The sequence below is a fragment of the Salmo salar genome, unplaced genomic scaffold, assembly GCF_905237065.1.
Source record: "Salmo salar unplaced genomic scaffold, Ssal_v3.1, whole genome shotgun sequence".
NCBI classification, from domain to species: domain Eukaryota; kingdom Metazoa; phylum Chordata; class Actinopteri; order Salmoniformes; family Salmonidae; genus Salmo; species Salmo salar.
Window position 1 is genome coordinate 50,598 of NW_025547987.1, and position 18,564 is coordinate 69,161.

At 42.9% G+C, this 18,564-nt stretch overlaps 1 long non-coding RNA gene across 1 annotated transcript; it reads left to right on the forward strand.

Annotated features, from left to right (window-relative positions):
* The first annotated feature begins 687 nt into the window (after positions 1-687).
* Positions 688-17,952, forward strand: LOC106589969 (uncharacterized). The gene is made up of 4 exons (XR_006763216.1): positions 688-864; positions 977-1,034; positions 1,587-1,629; positions 17,173-17,952. It is a non-coding gene; the product is annotated as an uncharacterized lncRNA (long non-coding RNA).
* The last annotated feature ends 612 nt before the right edge of the window (positions 17,953-18,564 follow it).

The following is an 18,564-nucleotide window of genomic DNA, read 5'->3' on the forward strand; positions in this document are numbered from 1 at the left end:
GTTGCTGTGCAACAGCTTTTTCAATTTTTTTGAGAGGAATGGAAGATTCGATATAGGCCGATATTTTTTATAATTTCTGGGTAAAGATTTGGCTTTTTCAAGAGAGGCTTTATTACTGCCACTTTTAGTGAGTTTGGTACACATCTGGTGGATAGAGAGCCGTTTATTATGTTCAACATAGGAGGGCCAAGCACAGAAAGCAGCTCTTTCAGTAGTTTAGTTTGAATAGGGTCCAGTATGCAGCTTGAAGGTTTAGAGGCCATGATTATTTTCATCATTGTGTCAAGAGATATAGTACTAAAACACTTTAGTGTCTCCCTTGATCCTAGGTCCTGGCAGGGTTGTGCAGACTCAGGACAACGGAGCTTTAGAGGAATATGCAGATTTAAAGAGGAGTCTGTCATTTGCTTTCTAATGATCATGATCTTTTCCTCAAAGAAGTTCATGAATTCATCACTGCTGAAGTGAAAGCTATCCTCTCCTGGGGAATGCTGCTTTTTAGTTAACTTTGCGACAGTATAACACCACAGGTACTGTAATACTGTATAACACTATAACACCACAGGTACTGTAGTACTGAATAACACTAACACCACAGGTACTGTAATACTGTATAACACTATAACACCACAGGTACTGTAGTACTGAATAACACTATAACACCACAGGTACTGTAATACTGTATAACACCACAGGTACTGTACTACTGTAAAACACTCCAACACTATAATTCCAGGTGGATCTGGTCCAGTCTGTGTTAATATCCTCGCTCTCTCCTGTGTTTAGTTCCAGGTGGATCCGGTCCAGGTGATGTGACCTATGCTGACGTCAACCACACAAAAAGACAACACAACAGGAGGAGAGGTAGGAAGAAGGGAGAGGCCAACAACACTCCGCTCATCTTTCTGAAGTAAAAAATATGTTTTTAGTGTTTTAACATGTCACTAGTTGTAACCTGTTTATATGTTTCTTTCAGAGAACGTCGTTCCAGACCCTGTCTACTCAGCAGTGAAGACAGACAGACCGAGATACAGGTCAGAAGGTCGATCCAGTCCCTGTCTACTCAGCAGTGAAGACAGACAGACAGACAGACAGACAGACAGACAGACAGACAGACAGACAGACAGACAGACAGACAGACAGACAGACAGACAGACAGACAGACAGACAGACAGACAGACAGACAGACAGACAGACAGACAGACAGACAGACAGACAGACAGACAGACAGACAGACAGACAGACAGAGATACAGGTCAGGCTCAATGATGATGATGAGAAGTAGAGATCATGGCAGCCATTTTGTGCCAGAGGGCTCAGCAACACCCATCAGTTTCTGTGCATAGTGTAGAGAATCATTGTACCATCAAAACCACTGTGAAATATATATTCTATAACCAAGAATATTGTTGTTTCAGCTGTTTCTAAAAGATGCAAAAACATAAGGGAACGTATATCATTGCTCACATAGAACAGATCTACTGCTACTATAAGATCTATAACACACATTTCTATGTGAATTTTGTCAGGTCGCCCCAAAAATAACATATTGCCAGTTTAACTAATTAAATCTATGTGTCCTATAGGTAGAGCTGTATCTGGACCCAGGGAAGTAATGTACAGACTGAGGTAGGTCCATATTACTGTATCACTAACCCTAATGTACAGACTGAGGCAGGTCCAGTTCACTGTATCACTAACCCTAATGTACAGACTGAGGTAGGTCCTGATCACTGTATTACTAACCCTAATGTACAGACTGAGGTAGGTCCATATCACTGTATCACCAAACTGTAATATAGACTGAGGTAGGTCCTGATCACTGTATCAATAACCCTAATTTACAAACTAAGGTAGGTCCATATCACTGTATCACTAACCCTAATGTACAGACTGAGGTAGGTCCAGATCACTGTATCACTAACCCTAATGTACAGACTGAGGTAGGTCCAGATCACTGCATCACTAACCCTAATGTACAGACTGAGGTAGGTCCTGATCACTGTATCAATAACCCTAATTTACAAACTAAGGTAGGTCCATATCACTGTATCACTAACCTTAATGTACAGACTGAGGTAGGTCCAGGTCCAGATGTATATATAACCCTAAATTCATCCTTAACTTCAAAATGAAGTGTTTGTTATAAATGATGTAGCATGTTGTGTTATGAATGATGTAGCATGTTGTGTTATGAATGATGTAGCATGTTGTGTTATGAATGATGTAGCATGTTGTGTTTGTTATTAATGATGTAGTATGTTGTGTTTGTTATAAATTATGTAGCATGTTGTGTTTGTTATGAATGATGTAGCATGTTGTGTTTGTTATGAATGATGTAGCATGTTGTGTTTGTTATAAATGATGTAGCATGTTGTGTTTGATATGAATGATGTAGCATGTTGTGGTATGAATGATGTGGCATGTTGCGTTTGTTCAAATCACATGGTTAGCAGATGTTAATGTGAGTGTAGCGAAATGCTTGTGCTTCTAGTTCCGACCATGCAGTAATATCTAACAAGTTAACTAACAATTTCACAACAATTCAAAACAACAATTTAATTTGTCTGGGAGCAAGACGTCGGTGCCCGCGACGGGGCTGGTTTTCTTTTTGTAATCAGTGATTGACTGTAGACCCTGCCACATACGTCTTGTGTCTGAGCCTGTGACGAACGTCGTAAGGAGGAGACCAAGGTGGACATCTACACATGGTGGTGGCTCCGGTTCGGGGCGTAGCTCCCGCTCCGCCCGCTGATCCCTCTGCTTTTGTGCCACCGGACCGTGGATTGTTGTCGGAGGAACCGGACCGTAGATCATCGCTAGAGGCTCTGTACTGCAGGCCGCCGCCGGATGCTCCGGTCAGCGGACCGTCGCCGAAGACTGCGGACCGTCGCCGAAGACTGCGGACCGTCGCCGAAGACTGCGGACCGTCGCCGGAGGCTCCGGACCGCGGGCCGTCTCAGTAGGTTCCGGACCGCGGGCCGTCTCAGGAGGTTCCGGACCGCGGGCCGTCTCAGGAGGTTCCGCGCCGTGGGCCGTCTCAGGAGGTTCCGCGCCGTGGATCGTCCCTGGAGGCTCCGGGCCGTGGATCGTCCCTGGAGGCTCCGGGCCATGGATCATCCCTGGAGGCTTCGGGCCATGGATCATCCCTGGAGGCTCCGGGCCATGGATCATCACTGGAGGCTCCGGGCCATGGATCATCACTGGAGGCTTCATGCCATGGATCATCACTGGAGGCTTCGAACCATGGATCATCACTGGAGGCTTCGGACCATGGATCATCACTGGAGGCTTCTTATGTGGAGCTGGAACCGGTTTCACCGAACTGGGGAGACGCACTGGAGACCGGATGCGCAGAGCTGGCACAGGGTATACTGGGCCGTGGAGGCGCACTGGAGGTCTGGAGCTTAGGTCTGGCACAACCCGTCCTGGCTGGATGCTTACTTTAGCCCGGCAAGGGCGGAGCGCTGGCACAGAACGAACTGGGCTGTGAAGGCGTACTGGCGACACAGTGCGTAGAGCTGGAGCAGGATATCCTGGACCGAGGAGGCGCACTGGAGACCAGGAGCGCTGAGCTGGCACAATCCATCCTGGCTGAATGCCCACTCTATCATGGCAAATGCGGGGCGCAGGCACATCGCGTACCGGGCTATGAATGCTCACTGGAGATATAGTGCGCATCATAGCATAACACGGTGCCTGGCTGTTCACCTGGTCCCCACGGTAAGCACGGTGAGTTGGCTCAGGTCTCCACCCTGACTCTGCCAATCTACCCGTGTGCCCCCCCATTTTTGGGGCTGCCTCTCGTGCTTCCGTCGTTGCCGTGCTAGTTCCTCGTCACGTTGCCGTTCTGCTCTCGCTGCCTCCACCTGTTCCCATGGGAGGTGATCCCATCCAGCCTGGATCTCCTCCCACGTCCAGGATCCCTTGCCATCCCGGATGTCTTCCCAGGTCCATTTCTCCTGACCACGCTGCTTGGTCCTTTTGTGGTGGGACGAACGTCGTAAGGAGGAGACCAAGGTGCAGCGTGGAAAGTTGTCATATTTATATTTATTGTAACTCAGAACACTAAAGCAAAATAACGAAACAACTGCAGTCTTGCAGGCTTTACTGAGCTGTACAAACACAAGATCCACAACTGAAGGTGGAAAAAGGGCTGCCTATGTATGATTGGTAGGCAGCTGCATCTGATTAGGAACCATACTCGGCTCAACACAAAGAAAAAGAAAACATAGAATGTAACATAGAAATTTACCACAGACTGCCCACCCCACACCCTGACCTAACAAAATAGAGAAATAAACCGTCTCTCTCAGGTCAGGGCGTGACAGAGCCGTTGAATTGCAACTCTACTTTGTCTCTATACTGACACTTAGCTTGTTTGATTGCCTTGCGGAGGGAATAGCTACACTGTTTGTATTCGGTCATGTTTCCAGTTGCCTTGCCATGATTAAAAGCAGGGGTTCGCACTTTCAGTTTTGCGCGAATGCTGCCATCAATCAACGGTTTCTGGTTGGGGAAGGTTTTAATATTCACTGTGGGTACAACATCAACGATGCACTTGCTAATATACTCGCTCACCGAAACAGCGTATACATCAATATTGTTGTCTTAAGCTATCCGGAACATATCCCAGCCCACGTGATTGAAGCAATCTTGAAGCGTGGAATCCGATTGGTCGGACCAACATTGAACAGACCTGAGCACGGGCGTTTCCTGTTTTAGTTTCTGTATACAATACATGCATGTTTTGTTCAATCAAGTTCATATTTATATAAAAAACCAGCTTTTACATTAGCATGTGACGTTCAGAACTAGCATACCCCCCGCAAACTTCCGGTGAATTTACTAAATTACTCACGATAAACGTTCACAAAAAACATAACAATTATTTTAAGAATTATAGATACAGAACTCCTCTATGCACTCGCTTTGTCCGATTTTAAAATAGCTTTTCGGTGAAAGCACATTTTGCAATATTCTAAGTAGATAGCCCGGCATCACAGGGCTAGCTATTTACACACCCACCAAGTTTAGCACTCACCAAAGTCAGATTTACTATAAGAAAAATGTTATTACCTTTGCTGTTCTTCATCAGAATGCACTCCCAGGACTTCTACTTCAATAACAAATGTTGGTTTGGTTCCAAATTATCCATAGTTATATCCAAATAGTGGCGTTTTCTTCGTGCGTTCAAGACACTATCCGAAGGGTAAACAAGGGTGACGCGCACGGCGCGTTTCGTGACAAAAAAATTCAAAAAATTCCATTACCGTACTTCGAAGCATGTCAAACGCTGTTTAAAATCAATTTTTATGCAATTTTTCTCGTAAAAAAGCGATACTATTCCGACCGGGAAACCCTGTTTTCGTTCAAAGAAGAAAAAATAAAAACATGGTGTCGGCTCGTGCACGCGCCCCAGTCTCATTGTTCTCAGATCGACCACTATCCAAATGCGCTACTGTTTTTCAGCCATGGCCTGCAAAGTCATCATTCAAAGTTCTGGCGCCTTCTGAGAGCCTTTGGGAGCGTTAGAAAATGTCACGTTATGCCAGAGATCCCCTGTTTTGGATAGAGATGATCAAGAAGGCCAAGAAATAGTCAGAGAGGGCGCTTCCTGTTTGGAATCTTCTCAGGTTTTGGCCTGCCATATGAGTTCTGTTATACTCACAGACACCATTCAAATAGTTTTAGAAACATTAGGGTGTTTTCTATCCAAATCAAACAATTATATGCATATTCTAGTTTCTGGGCAGGAGTAATAATCAGATTAAATCGGGTACGTTTTTTATCCGGCCGTGAAAATACTGCCCCCTATCCATAACAAGTTAACTAAGACTGTCTCTGTGTTGGCTCTAAGATAATTTACTACTTTAACTAAGACTGTCTCTGTGTTGGCTCTAAGATAATTTACTACTTTAACTAAGACTGTCTCTGTGTTGGCTCTAAGATAATTTACTACTTTAACTCAGACTGTCTCTGTATTGGCTCTAAGATAATTTACTACTTTGCCTCTGTGCTTTGGTGGGCACAAAAACCAGATTGGAATTGGAAGGCTTAAATTGTGATATCATTTTCCTGAACATGTCTGTGTCAACCAGGGAAAAGAAATCCATAGTACCTTTGTGTGGTAGATTAGTACACATTATCATCAAACTTCTCATCAGGTCTTGACTGATACCCAGTCCAATGTTGAATCTAGTACCTGAAATATGCTGCAAACTCACCACATTTAGATGTGGAGGAAAGTTCTCATACATTTACATTTTACATTTAAGTAATTTAGCAGACACTCTTATCCAGAGCGACTTACAAATTGGTGCATTCACCTTATGATATCCAGTGGAACAACCACTTTACATACAATAGTGCATCTAAATCTTTTAGGGGGGGATTAGAAGGATTACTTTATCCTATCCCAGGTATTCCTTAAAGAGGTGGGGTTTCAGGTGTCTGCGGAGGTAGGATTTATCAGGCCATCAATGGTGGAGAAGAGCACTCTCTAATTATTCTGATTAATAGTGATCAAGTTAGTAAAATGAGCCCATCTGGCATTTCTAATGGCCTTGTTAAATATGATGCTCTCTCATTTCTAATGGCCTTGTTATATATGATGCTCTCTCATTTCTAATGGCCTTGTTATATATGATGCTCTCTCATTTCTAATGGCCTTGTTATATATGATGCTCTCTCATTTCTAATGGCCTTGTTATATATGATGCTCTCTCATTTCTAATGGCCTTGTTATATATGAAGCTCTCTCATTTCTAACGGCCTTGTTATATATGATGCTCTCTCATTTCTAACGGCCTTGTTATATATGATGCTCTCTCATTTCTAATGGCCTTGTTATCTTGTTATGGATAGGGGGCAGTATTTTTACGGCCGGATAAAAAACGTACCCGATTTAATCTGATTATTACTCCTGCCCAGAAACTAGAATATGCATATAATTATTAGCTTTGGATAGAAAACACTCCAAAGTTTCTAAAACTGTTTGAATGGTGTCTGTGAGTATAACAGAACTCATTTGGCAGGCCAAAACCTGAGAAGATTCTGTACAGGAAGCGCCCTCTCTGACCATTTCTTGGCCTTCTTGATCATCTCTATCCAAAACAGGGGATCTCTGGCATAACGTGACATTTTCTAATGCTCCCATAGGCTCTCAGAAGGCGCCAGAACGTTGAATGATGACTTTGCAGGCCATGGCTGAAAAACAGTAGCGCATTTGGATAGTGGTCGATCTGAGAACAATGAGACTGGCGCACACGTGCACGAGAAGAGTCCATTTTACTTTCTCTATCTTTGAACGAAAACAACGACTCCCGGTCGGAATATTATCGCTTTTTTTACGAGAAAAATTGCATAAAAATTGATTTTAAACAGCGTTTGACATGCTTCGAAGTACGGTAATGGAATATTTTGAAATGTATTGTCACGAAACGCGCCGGGCGCATCACCCTTCATTACCCTTCGGATAGTGTCTTGAACGCACAACAAAACGCCGCTATTTGGATATAACTATGGATTATTTGAAACCAAAACAACATTGGGTGATGAAGTAGAAGTCCTGGGAGTGCATTCTGATGAAGAACAGCAAAGGTAATCCAATTTTTCTTATAGTAAATCTGAGTTTGGTGAATACCAAACTTGGTGGGTGTCAAAATAGCTAGCCATGATGGCCGGGCTATCTACTCAGAATATTGCAAAATGTGCTTTCACCGAAAAGCTATTTTAAAATCGGACACCGCGATTGCATAAAGGAGTTCTGTATCTATAATTCTTAAAATAATTGTTATGTTTTTTGTGAACATTTATCGTGAGTAATTTAGTAAATTCACCGGAAATGTTCGGTGGGAATGCTAGTTCTGAACGTCACATGCTAATGTAAAAAGCTATTTTTTTATATAAATATGAACTTGATTGAACAAAACATGCATGTATTGTTTAACCTCTCTAGGCTAGGCGGGACGAATTCGTCCCACCTACGTCACAGCCACTGCTATCTGGTGGCGCGATTTTCAAAACCTTAAAAATCCTATTACTTCAATTTCTCAAACATATGACTATTTTACAGCCATTTAAAGACAAGACTCTCGTTAATCTAACCACACTGTCCGATTTCAAAAAGGCTTTACAACGAAAGTAAAACATTAGATTATGTCAGCAGAGTACCAAGCCAGAAATAATCAGACACCCATTTTTCAAGCCAGCATATAATGTCACCAAAACCCAGAAGACAGCTAAATGCAGCACTCACCTTTGATGATCTTCATCAGATGACAACCCTAGGACATTATGTTATACAATACATGCATGTTTTGTTCAATCAAGTTCATATTTATATCAAAAACCAGCTTTTTACATTAGCATGTGACGTTCAGAACTAGCAAACTTCCGGGGAATTCGCTAACATTTTACTAAATTACTCACGATAAACGTTCACAAAAAGCATAACAATTATTTTAAGAATTATAGATACAGACCTCCTCTATGCACTCGATATGTCCGATTTTAAAATAGCTTTTGGTGAAAGCACATTTTTCAATATTCTAAGTACATAGCCCAGGCATCACGGGCTCGCTTATTTAGACACCCGGCAAGTTTAGCACTCACCATAATCATATTTACTATTATAAAAGTTTGATTACCTTTTGTTGTCTTCGTCAGAATACACACCCAGGACAGCTACTTCAATAACAAATGTTGGTTTGGTCCAAAATAATCCATCGTTATATCCGAATAGCGGCGTTTTGTTATGCGTTCCAGACACTATCCGAAATAGTAAAGAAGTGTCACGCGCTTGGCGCAATTCGTGACAATAAAATTCTAAGTATTCCATTACCGTACTTGAAGCATGTCAACCGCTGTTTAAAATCAATTTTTACGACATTTTTCTCGTGAGAAAGCGATAATATTCCGACAGGGAATCTCCTTTTCGGCAAACAGAGGAAAAAAATCCCAAAGGCGGGGCGGTCGGGATCACGCGCATAAGCTAGTGTCTCTTGATGGGCCACTTGAGAAAGGCGATAATGTGTTTCAGCCTGGGGCTGGAATGACGACATTCTGTTTTTTCCCGGGCTCTGAGCGCCTATGGACGACGTGGGAAGTGTCACGTTAGAGCAGAGATCCTTAGTAAATGATAGAGATGGAAAAGAAGTTCAACAAATGGTCAGACAGGCCACTTCCTGTTATGGAATCTCTCAGGTTTTGACCTGCCATTTGAGTTCTGTTATACTCACAGACACCATTCAAACAGTTTTAGAAAATTTAGGGTGTTTTCTATCCATATGTAATAAGTATATGCATATTCTAGTTACTGAGTAGGAGTGGTAACCAGATTAAATCGGGTATGTTTTTTATCCAGCCGTGTCAATGCTGCCCCCTAGCCCTAACAGGATAACATAATGTCCTAGGAGTGTCATCTGCTGAAGATCATCAAAGGTTAGTGCTGCATTTAGCTGTGGTTTTGTTTTTTGTGACATTATATGCTAGCTTGAAAAATGGGTGTCTGATTATTTCTGGCTGGGTACTCTGCTGACATGATCTAATGTTTTGCTTTCGCTGTAAAGCCTTTTTGAAATCGGACAGTGTGGTTAGATAAAGGAGATTCTTGTCTTTAAAATGGTGTAAAATAGTCATATGTTTGAAAAATGGAAGTTTTCGGATTTTCGAGGACTTTGTATTTCGCGCCACGCCCATCATTGGATATTGGAGCAGGTGTTCCGCTAGCGGAACGTCTAGATGTAAGAGGATTTATATATGATGCTCTCTCATTTCTAATGGCCTTGTTATATATGATGCTCTCTCAGAATATCATAATGGACCTGCAACTTTGACTTCATCCAATTCCACTCCGTCTTTCTGCAGTTTCTCTTTAATTTATTAGTTTCCTCAGTCATCCAAGGGCCTCTCCTTTTTTCAACTTTACTGGATCTATGGCATCAATGTTTTCCCTTCATTTACAATGTTTTTATTTAACTAACGTTGACTGGCAACAAGCTAGTAAAAAAATCCCCAGTGGTGATCAGAGAAAGCAACATCAACAATAGAGGATATGTCAATAGAAAGCCCCTTGGTAATAACCAGGTCCAGAGTATGGCTGTGGTTATCGGTGGGCCCAGTAGAAAGCCCCTTGGTAATAACCAGGTCTATAGTATGGCTGGGGTTATGGGTGGGCCCAGTAGAAAGCCCCTTGGTAATAACCAGGTCCAGAGTATGGCTGTGGTTATGGGTGGGCCCAGGAGAAAGCCCCTTGGTAATAACCAGGTCCAGAGTATGGCTGTGGTTATGGGTTGGCCCAGTAGAAAGCCCCTTGGTTATAACCAGGTCCAGAGTATGGCTGTGGTTATGGGTGGGTTCAGTAGAAAGCCCCTTGGTAATAACCAGGTCCAGAGTATGGCTGTGGTTATGGGTGGGCCCAGTAGAAAGCCCCTTGGTAATAACCAGGTCCAGAGTATGGCTGTGGTTATGGGTGGGCCCAGTAGAAAGCCCCTTGGTAATAACCAGGTCCAGAGTATGGCTGTGGTTATGGGTGGGCCTAGTAGAAAGCCCCTTGGTAATAACCAGGTCCAGAGTATGGCTGTGGTTATGGGTGGGCCCAGTAGAAACACCCTTGGTTATAACCAGGTCCAGAGCATGGCTGTGGTTATGGGTGGGCCCAGTAGAAAGCCCCTTGGTAATAACCAGGTCCAGAGTATGGCTGTGGTTATGGGTGGGCCCAGTAGAAAGCCCCTTGGTAATAACCAGGTCCAGAGTATGGCTGTGGTTATGGGTGGGTCCAGTAGAAAGCCCCTTGGTAATAAACAGGTCTATTTTATGGCTGTGGTTATGGGTGGTTCAGTAGAAAGCCCCTTGGTAATAACCAGGTCTATTTTATGGCTGTGGTTATGGGTGGGCCCAGTAGAAAGCCAGTAGAGCCAAATGGTAATAACTGGTTCCATTTAAACAGTATAACATGATGCTCTGGTCTGGTGGCTGACATTTAAACAGTATAACATGATGCTCTGGTCTGGTGGCTGACATTTAAACAGTATAACATGATGCTTACAGCTGAGAGCATTAGTAGTAGCTTTATGTGAACAACATCACCCATAGTTAACCACCAATGTCCCTTTGTCACACACAGATGTGACCTGTTTCAGGAAACTAGGCGAACAACTGAAAGCATTAGTAAAAATAGAGGCTGTCTCCACCCCACCACATATAGATACTTATCAGAGCAGGAGATCTGTGTCTGTTTGAGGTTATAGCTGTATGTGAACAACATCACCCATTGTTAAACACCTCTGTCCCTCTGTCACACATTTTACATGTATTTTTATATGTTTTTGTCATTTAGCAGACGCTCTTGTCCAGAGAGACTTACAGAAGTGAGCGGATACATTTTTGTACTTTTCTAAGCACCAGTCTCTACCAACTGAGCCACACAGGACACACATGCAGAGAAACAAAACACACACACACACACACACACACACACACACACACACACACACACGCACACACACACACACGCACACGCACAGGCCCAGACATGTACCTCCCTCTTCTTGCCTTTGCTGACTGTTGCAGCAGGTCTATTTTAGTCTGAATGGGAACGTACAGTTGAAGTCGGAAGTTTACATACACTTAGGTTGGAGTCAAACTCATTTTTTAACCACGCCACACATTTCTTGTTAACAAACTATAGTTTTGGCAAGTCCGTTAGGACATCTACTTTGTGCATGACACAAGTAATTTTTCCAACAATTGTTTACAGACAGATTATTTCACTTATAATTACTTGTATCACAATTCCAGTGGGTCAGAAGTTTACATACACTATTGGAGGATTACCTGTGGATGTATTTCAAGGCCTACCTTCAAACCCAGTGCCTCCTTGCTTGACATCATGAGAAAATAAAAATAAATCAGCCAAGACCTCAGAAACAAAATTTAAGACCTCCACAAGTCTAGTTCATCCTTGGGAGCAATTTCCAAATGCCTGAACGTACCACGTTCATCTCTACAAACTATAGTACGCAAGTATAAACACAATGGGACCACGAAGCCATCATACCGCTCAGGATGGAGACACATTATGTTTCCTAGAGATTAACCTGTTAGGGCTAGGGGGCAGTATTGACACGGCTGGATAAAAAACGTACCCGATTTAATCTGGTTACTACTCCTGCCCAGTAAATAGAATATGCATATAATTATTGGCTTTGGATAGAAAACACTCCAAAGTTTCTAAAACTGTTTGAATGGTGTCTGTGAGTATAACAGAACTCAAATGGCAGGTCAAAACCTGAGAAGATTCTGTACAGGAAGTACCCTGTCTGACCATTTCTTGGCCTTCTTTGTCATCTCTATCCAAAACAAAGGATCTCTGCTGTTACGTGACACTTCCTACGGCTCCAATTGCCTCTCAGAAGGAGGAAAAAAGCTGAATCGTGGCTTTGCAGGCTCTGGCTGAAAAAAAGTAGCGCGTTTGGGTAGTAGCTGGTTACAGTACTGTGAGACTCAGGCGCGTGCCCCCGTCGACCGAATGCTTTGTTTTCTTTCCTCTGTTTACCTAAACGCAGATTCCCGGTCGGAATATTATCGCTTTTTGACGAGAAAAATTGCATAAAAATTGATTTTAAACAGCGGTTGACATGCTTCGAAGTACGGTAATGGAATATTTAGAATTTTTTTGTCACGATTTGCGCCATGCTCGTAACCCTTATTTACACTTCGGATAGTGTCTTGGAACGCATACGAACAAAACGCCGCTATTTGGATATACCGATGGATTATTTTGGACCAAACCAACATTTGTTATTGAAGTAGCAGTCCTGGGAGTGCATTCTGACGAAGACAACAAAGGTAATCAAACTTTTGTAATAGTAAATCGGAGTTTGGTCAGGGCTAAACTTGGTCGGTGTCTAAATGGCTAGCCGTGATGGCTGGGCTATCTACTGAGAATATTGCAAAATGTGCTTTCACCGAAAAGCTATTTTAAAATCGGACACCTCGATTGCACAAAGGAGTTCTGTATCTATAATTCTTAAAATAATTGTTATGTTTTTTGTGAACGTTTATCGTGAGTAATTTAGTAAATTCACCGGAGGTTTGCGGGGTATGCTAGTTCTGAACGTCACATGCTAATGTAAAAAGCTGTTTTTTGCTATAAATATGAACTTGATTGAACAAAACATGCATGTATTGTATAACATAATGTCCTAGGTGTGTCATCTGATGAAGATCATCAAAGGTTAGTGCTGCATTTAGCTGTCTTCTGGGTTTTTGTGACATTATATGCTAGCTTGAAAAATGGGTGTCTGATTATTTCTGGCTGGGCTGGATACTCTGCTGACATAATCTAATGTTTTGCTTTCGTTGTAAAGCCTTTTTGAAATCGGACAGTGTGGTTAGATTAACCTGTTGGGTCTAGGGGGCAGCATTTGCACGTCTGGATAAAAAAAATGTACCCGATTTAATCTGGTTACTAATCCTACCCAGTAACTAGAATATGCATATACTTATTATATATGGATAGAAAACACTCTAAAGTTTCCAAAACTGTTTGAATGGTGTCTGTGAGTATAACAGAACTCATTTGGCAGGCAAAACCCTGAGACATTTTCTGACAGGAAGTGGATACCTGATGTGTTGTATTGACTTTAAACCTATCCCATTGAAAAACACAGGGGTTTAGGAATATTTTGGCACTTCCTATTGCTTCCACTAGATGTCACCAGCCTTTACAAAGTGTTTTGAGTCTTCTGGAGGGAGATCTGACCGAACAAGAGCCATGGAACGGTGATGTCCCATTAGACACCTGGCGCGCTACTTCATGTTGGGTACCCTCGTTCCAATACGTTATAAAAGGCTATGCATTCGTCCACCTTGAATATTATTCATGTTCTGGTTAAAAAAGGCCCTAATGATTTATGCTATACAACGTTTGACATGTTTGAACGAACGGAAATATATTTTTTCCCCTCGTTCATGACGAGAAGTCCGGCTGGCTTACATCATGTGCTAACGAGACGGAGATTTTTGGACATAAATGATGAGCTTTTTTGAACAAAACTACATTCGTTATGGACCTGTGATACCTGGAAGTGACATCTGATGAAGAGAATCAAAGGTAATGGATTATTTACATAGTATTTTCGATTTTAGATCTCCCCAACATGACGTCTAGTCTGTATCGCAACGCGTATTTTTCTGGGCACAGTGCTCAGATTATTGCAAAGTGTGATTTCCCAGTAAGGTTATTTTTAAATCTGGCAAGTTGATTGCGTTCAAAAGATGTAAATCTATAATTCTTTAAATGACAATATAATATTTTACCAATGTTTTCTAATTTTAATTATTTAATTTGTGACGCTGACTTGACTGCCGGTTATTGGAGGGAAACGATTTCCTCAACATCAATGCCATAGTAAAACGCTGTTTTTGTATATAAATATGAACTTGATAGAACTAAAAATGCATGCATTGTCTAACATAATGTCCTAGGAGTGTCATCTGATGGAGATTGTAAAAGGTTAGTGTATCATTTTAGCTGGTTTTATGGTTTTGGTGACCCTGTCTTTGACTTGACAAAACATTACACACAACTCTTGTAAATGTACTGTCCTAACATACTCTAAATTTATGCTTTCGCCGTAAAACCTTTTTGAAATCGTAAAACGTGGTTAGATTAAGGAGATGTTTATCTTTCAAATGGTGTAACATAGTTGTATTTTTGAAAAATTTGAATTTTGACATTTATTTGGATTCAAATTTGCCGCTCTTGAAATGCACCTGCTGTTGATGGAGTGCACCACAGGTGGCACGCTAGCGTCCCACCTAGCCCCAAGAGGTTAACGACAGTCTTGTCTTTAAAATGCTGTAAAATAGTCATATGTTTGAGAAATTTAAGTAATAGCATTTCTAAGGTATTTGAAAATCGCGCCACTGGATTACACTGGCTGATGCGTAGGTGGGACAAATTCGTCCGCGCCCGGCTGGCGGGCGGCTCTGGCAGCTCCGGGCTGGCGGGCGACTCTGGCCGCGCCCGGCTGGCGGGCGACTCTGGCCGCGCCCGGCTGGCGGGCGACTCTGGCTGTGCCCGGATGGCGGGAGGCTCTGGCGGCTCCGGACTGGCGGGCGGTTCTGGCGGCTCCGGACTGGCGGGCGGTTCTGGCGCTCCGGACTGGCGGGCGGCTCTGGCAGCTCCGGACTGGCGGGCGGCTCTGGCGGCTCCGGACTAGGATTCACCAGGCTGGGGAGACATGCAGGAGGCCTGGCTCTGGGCGCAGGCACAGGACTCACCAGGCTGGTGAGACCCCCTGGAGGCCTGGTCCTGGGAGGAGGCACACAATAGACCAGGCTGGTGAGACCCCATGGAGGCCTGGTCCTGGGAGGAGGCACAGGATAAACCGGGCTGTGGGGGAGCACTGGAGTTCTAGTGCGTAGGCTTGCCACCCATACTCCAGGCTGAATGCCCACTCTTGGCCGGCACGGGCGGAGCGCAGGCATAGAGCGAATTGAGCCCTCCCATCACCCCGGAGACACAGTGCGCAGAGCCGGCGCAGGATAACCTGGACCGAAACGGCGCACTGGAGACCATGCTCTTCTCCTGGTGCAGCTCCTTCCTCCGCTGCTTGGTCCTTTTCTGGTGGGTGATTCTGTAACAACCGTCGTCGCAATGAGACCAAGGTGCAGCGGAGGATGTGTTCATCATAAAGGATTTTAATAAACGAATGAACACTACAAACAAAACACGAAAAGAAACGACAGCCAAACAGTCCTGTCAGGATTAACACAAACCTAGACAGAAAATAATCACCCACAAACCCCAAAGGAAAAACAGGCTGCCTATGTATGACTCTCAATCAGCAACAACGATCTACAGCTATTCCTGATTGAGAGCCACACACGGCCTAACCAAAGAAACAAACCAACATAGAAAAATAAACATAGAACGCCCACCCATGTAACACCCTGGCCTAACCAAAATAGAGAACAAAAAACCCTCTCTATGGCCAGGGCGTTACACCTATATCGATATAACCTGAAAGGCCGCTCAGCAAGGAAAAAGCCACTGCTCCAAAACCGCCATAAAAAAGCCAGACTACGGTTTGCAACTGCACATGGGGAAAAATATCGTACTTTTTTGGAGAAATGTCCTCTGGTCTGATGAAACAAATATAGAACTGTTTGGTCATAATGACCATTGTTTTGTCTGGAGGAAAAGGGGAGGCTTGCAAGCCAACGAACACCATCCCAACCGTGAAGCACGGGGGTGGCAGCATCATGTTATGAGGGTGCTTTGCTGCAGGAGTGACTGGTGCACTTCACAAAATAGATGGCATCATGAGGTGGGAAAATTATGTGGATATATTGAACATATCAAGACATCAGTCAGGAAGTTAAAGCTTGGTCGCAAATGGGTCTTCCAAATGGACAATGACCCCAAGCATACGTCCAAAGTTGTGGCAAAATGGCTTAAGGACAACAAAGTCAAGGTATTGGAGTGGCCATCACAAAGCCCTGCCATCAATCCTATAGAAAATGTGTAGGCAGAACTGAAAAAGTGTGTGCGAGCAAGGAGGCCTACAAACCTGACTCAGTTACACCATTTCTGTCAGGAAGAATGGGCCAAAATTCACCCAACTTATTGTGGGAAGCTACCTGAAACGTTTGACCCAAGTTAAACAATTTAAACAACCAAATAATAATTGAGTGGATGTAAACTTCTGACACACTGGGAATGTGATGAAAGAAATAAAAGCTGAAAGAAATCATTCTCTCAACTATTATTCTGACATTTCACATTCTTAAAATAAAGTGGTGATCCTAACTGATCTAAGACAGGAACGTTTTACTGGGATTAAATGTCAGGAATTGTGAAAAACTAAGTTTAAATGTAGTTTGCTAAGGTGTATGTCAACTTCCAACTTCAACTGTACGTATTCTGTATGATGTACATTCAGAGTTCTAAACACTTAAAACACCAGTCAAACATCTGATTGAATCAGTCATTATAATTGGACTGTATGTTGGGGTGTATAAATGTATCTAACTACACATTAAACACTGAGACCTGTAGGGGTGTATCAATGTTCCTGTGGTGTTGGAGGTCTTCACTGTAGTAGACTGGATCAGCTCCTCTGTCCCTCACTCATCTCTCTCTCCTCTCTCTTTACCTAGTGACCCTGTTCATCAGAACGTCATGGTGGGTGGAAAAAGATGCTCTCTTCAGCAGCGGTGAATAACCACAACCCTGTCAGTCCATCTCTTTACTTCTCATTTCTCTTATTTTCTCTCTCCCCCTTCCCTTTTCACACCAGCACACTTATCTTTAGATGCAGCAGCCTTGACCTCCATCAACAGTATCAGCAACAGAGAGGTGTGAAGTTTCCACAACAGAGTTAGAGTCAGTTTATCATGTACTTCTCTTTAGATGCTGCAGCCTTGACCTCCATCAACAGAGTTAGAGTCAGTTTATCATGAGAACATTCAGACACCACTGACTGGAACCAGCTGACAGTATCAGTTGTAAAGGCTTCATTACTACTAACAGAAGGAAAGTTGTAGTGTTATGTCCATGATGAAAAGGCTTCATTACTACTAACAGAAGGAAAGTTGTAGTGTTATGTCCATGATGTAATGTCATTGTGTGTGTTTACCTTGAGCAACACCATTGTATGGTTGCTAACTTGTCAAATTAAGCTTCCTAAAATTTGTTAGAAAATGTGTCAGTGTCACAACTATACTAATGTCACGTCCTGACCATAGTAAGATGTTATTTTTAGAGCAGGGTGTGGCAGGGGGTGTTGTGTTTTTCTATGTTTTGTATTTCTATGTTGTTTATTTGGGATGATCTCCAATTAGAGGCAGCTGGTCCTCGTTGTCTCTAATTGGAGATCATACTTAAGTATGTTTTTTTTACACCTGTGTTTTTGGGTAGTTGTCTTCTGCTTAGTTTTCTGTACCTGACAGAACTGTGTGCTTTTGTTTTCGCGTCGTTATTTTTTCTTTAGTGTTCTGAGTTAAAATAAATATTCATCATGAGCAATCAACACGCTGCACTTTGGTCCCCTCTCTACGACAGCCGTTACAGTCAGTTTGTCACTTTCATGAGTTTAGAGTAATAACATGTTCCACTACTGAAGACATTGTTTCTAATCTAGGTTGGAGTAATAACATGTTCCACTACTGAAGACATTGGCTCTAATCTAGGTTGTGCCTTTATATTTAGAGAAAATGAACAACTCAGGAAGAATGTTTCACTTCTCTTTGTGACTTCTCTAACCCCAAACCCCAACCTGGTCTCATTGGTCTGTTTCACAAGCATTCCCCAAAGTCTGGCGATATTGTGCCTCTTGGTTTAGAAATGTCTGGTGGGTATTAGCATGATCTGAGAAGGTTTGAATCCTAAGCAACCTGCCAACACATTGTTTGAAGTAAAATAGACCAACATAGCTACCGTAGTAGGTGAAATCTGTGTGTTGGAAAACCTTGGTAGAGCATGGGTGTAGAAGGCATTGTGGTGCTCACGTGAATTTACTTTCTTTGACATTATGCTCACAATGCAAATAG